This window comes from Frankliniella occidentalis, unplaced genomic scaffold, assembly GCF_000697945.3.
Source record: "Frankliniella occidentalis isolate FOCC.00 unplaced genomic scaffold, Focc_3.1 Scaffold11, whole genome shotgun sequence".
Classification (NCBI taxonomy): domain Eukaryota; kingdom Metazoa; phylum Arthropoda; class Insecta; order Thysanoptera; family Thripidae; genus Frankliniella; species Frankliniella occidentalis.
In genome coordinates this window covers 175,237-179,023 of record NW_026267141.1, presented here as the reverse complement: position 1 = coordinate 179,023, position 3,787 = coordinate 175,237, and the positions used below count along the sequence as shown (strand labels likewise).

Genomic DNA, 3,787 nt, shown 5'->3' with positions numbered 1-3,787 from the left:
CCTGCCCGAGTTGAAATCCTTGTTCCTCTCTGCGGCGGCGGCGCGACACCGAGTGAAGTGGAATGGAGTGAGTGCGGGGAGCCGGGCCGAGGGCGTTGCAGACCGTATGGGAATAACAAGGGAGAATAAGGGGCTATCGCCCCCCTCCCACCAAATTCACCTTCCAAGAGTGTCTCAAAATTTTCAGAGACCATAAAACCAGTTCTTTTCCCGAATATCCCACTGTACATGCGTCCAGCCCTGGCGGGTGTCGCCACCACCGCCAACGCTTGCGTCTAGTTTAGGGGGTGCTAGGGGACCTGAGACACACAGTAATGTAAACCCATGTAAAGTGTATGACAGCTCAGGACCCCCTAGCACCCTCTAACTAAACGCAAGCAACCTGTGGCGCCTGGTGCCCGCCGCGGCTCGGGGGGCGACCGGACGCCCTTTCGCACCCTATCAACCGGTGCGGCGGTGCGGCCCAAAAGGGCAAGTCTTCGGTAACGAGCCTAAGGAGGTCGTCGGGCCGAGTCGTGTCGCCGCCGGGGCAGCACCGGGGCAGCGCCGGGGACGGAGCAACAACTTGCTCGTGTTCGCTCTTCTGCTCGCGCTCGCTCGTCCCATCTTTTCGGCTCATTCAAGAGCACACAGGGAAAAAGCAGAGGGAGGGAAAGAGAGACAGAGAGACTTCAATGTGATGAGAAGAGGAAAGGAAGGGCAATGAGAAAGGAGGGGAAGATGGAGAGGGAGGGGGTGCGGAGACGACAGCCAGGAGCCGCCCGCCTGTTTCCGCCAACGCAGCAGCCGAGCCGTCCCGCAGCAACGCGACGACCGCAACGCCAAGCCATACAGCCCGAGAGTTCAGAAACCGAAAGTATTTGCCCTTGTCCCGTCCACCCGTCGCGTCCTGCCCCGCCCCGCCCCGCCCCCAGCCACATGGGGCAGAGCTTACCTTGCCGTTCTCCGCGTGGGACGGGTCGGGGGCGCGCACACAGCGGAGCTCCCCCCTCCCTCTTTACCCAAACCCCCGCGGCCCCCGCCCGTCGCAGTTTTGGCCGCTTGCCCAGAGTCCCGGTATGGTCCCGGTCCGTCCGGGCGGTCACAGCGTCACAACGCACGATCCCGACCCCACTGCCGCGCGATACTCACCCCGACCATCATACTATTACTAATTTCTCACGATAATTATATTAACTACAATGCCGCCACCGTTCGGCACAGAGGTGCATACCGCGCCCGCCGCCTACTTTGCGCGACCGTGTGTCGCCGCTGCCTACATAATGGCTTTCCGAAGGCGTCGCCCTGCCGCCAAGTCGGCGCGGCCGCCACGCCCCGCCACTCCTCACGCCTTTAATATATTTCTTCTTCCTTCCTTGCCTTCCATTTTTTCCTGCGCCGTGTATGCTCTTGCCGCGGCAGCATGAGTGTCGAAAATGCGACGTGGGGCGCCCCCTGACTCTACCCCCCCCCCCCTTTTTCCACACACGCGCACACACACACGCCTCCGTCGCTCGCAATCAGCCATGTAAATGCCGCACGGGCACGCAATGTGGACATCTTCATCACGACAGGCAATTTCTTTTTCACATAGCCGCGCGCGCGCGCACGCAGCCCCCCCCCCCTCTCTCTCTCTATCGGTCTGGCGGGTATAGGCAAAGAGCTGTCAAAAGAACACAAACCTGAACGCATCGCACACAAAATATGTCTACGAGTCGTACGCGAGTTCTACACAGTACGCGCCTGAAAACCGGCCAAATACACGACTGAACAGACGAGAAGGGCGAGGAGAAGGGTGTGCTACCACAGCAAAAGCCAGCCAACTACCCTAGGGATATTGGTAACATGCCCCCTCCCCCCACCCGGGCCCCTGGAGAGTAGGCAACAGTCTCGGCCTTGCCCGTCGGCCGCCCCGCAACGCCCCACCCAGTCGCGGGCTGGCCTTTCCCTCCGCCTCTCTAATTTATGCATCTCTTTATTGTTTTTGTCTTCTGCCTCGCCCTGGGAGGAAAAACAGCGGGAGCAGCTCGCTCGCGTTTTCTGTTGTTATGCATATACATAAATATATCGCTACTTCGCCAAGTGCGTAACCAAACGCGCTGCGCACGCCAACAGCGTCGCTAAGTGAAGTCAGTGCCCCGCGGGGACGCACCGTGACCAGGCCGCTCACCCGGCGGCGGCTCGACGGAACGGAGGAGGGAGGTGAGCTGTCAAAAAATACCTCTGCTCCCCCCCCCCCCATGGCTGCCTACAGGACTTTTAGGGCTCGGCTGTCAACGTAACTTCTTCACACAGGCCCCTTCTGTCTTCAACTTCAACTTCAGAAAGGGTTATAACGACTGTTTGTTCATAGCGAACTGGAGCCACCAATAACTTGGGTCACGCAGTCAGGCCTCGGTCGGCCCATCCCCTGCGTTCCAGCTAGTGCTGGTCCGGCGGCAACAGTGTAAACCCTCAAACTAACACACGCTTGGGCAGCTGGAAAGTTTAAAAGTTCTCCAGTTTGAGGACAGTTTAAAAGTACACTTCTATGAAATTTCTTTTTGCAGATAAAGTACACATCGCACGGCAAAGGCGGGTGCTTGGTTTCCAAGCTTGTTTTTCTCACGTCAGATCCATTTAGCTAATTAGGCAAATTACAGGAGCTTCGGCGCCTGCGAACCTCAGGGTAGGCCATCCCGCAGTACACGCATGCACTGCAGGCAAGAATTTGCCCACCTACCACGCGCTATGAGAGGTTGCAGAGGCTGAACTTTTAGAGATCTGCAAATAACGACCTTGTTCGTACTGTAATTATCTACCTCTGTACGCCCCGCGAGGAGGCCGCCAGTCAGGGGTCAGCGGAACCCCCCAACCGGCCGGATCAAGTCCTGTCGCCCTACACAGCACTCGGAATGGGAAAGGACAATTTTTTTTTACCCAGCAAGGATGCGTTCTTATCTCAAATAGATGTTGCTAGAGGACACGTCACTATAACGTCACGCACTAACAATAACACTATTCGAATCAGCCTACCTCTTCATCCGCGTTCAGCCCTAATAAATAAATATGTAAAAGTCAACATATTTGACCTCAATAAAACCATTTAAAACCTGAACTGAATTGTTGTGAAGGGACTTTTTTTCGTGAAGAGGCATAGGCGGATGTTCCGCTCCACGTTGCGACAGAGGGGGCCCGCCCCGCCGTGCACGCTATCAGCGATAACTGTCACACCTCTACAAGCACTCCTCATAACAAAACAGTAAACCGTCGTCATAAGTGGTAGTGGTACGGTAAAAAGTGTCCGAAAAGGATTTTTTTTTCTTGGGCGGTCTAGAGGGTCAACCGATTTGTCGGTCAGCCTAGACCTCGGCCGCCAACTGTGAAAAATATAGTTGGACGCATTTTACGGGAAAATTTAACCCTCTTTCCAACTTGCACCGCGACTGGCCGCGCGACACGCGGTGGTCGGTGCAGTTTCCCTCCGGCCTGGCCGGGCCTGGCGCTCCACCATGGAATGTCTCCCCTGGGCTGCCAGGGGGCTGCCGCCACGCCACGCCACGCCACACCACACCGCGCCTCTCGCTCGCGGGTAGGAAGGTGCCATTACGTGCCTCTCAGCGCTCAATAATTCCACCCGAGTCCGACCTCTGTCGCGTCTCGCGTACAGACGGACGGACGGACGGACAGACGGACACACGCGTGCCTCCCACTACTCCCACGTCGCGCGCACGCATATGCTACGTGCCATGGCGTCGCATTGGGGGCGGGTGGAGACTGATTAGAAAATAAGGGTGCGCGGTGCGCGTGCAGGGGTGCAGCTGAGGGG

General features: G+C 57.5%; 1 protein-coding gene across 3 annotated transcripts in view; it reads right to left on the bottom strand.

The window, feature by feature from the left end:
• Positions 1-3,787, bottom strand: part of LOC113215135 (formin-binding protein 1-like) — a 65,049-nt gene that overhangs the window by 12,932 nt on the left and 48,330 nt on the right. The window lies entirely within an intron of this gene.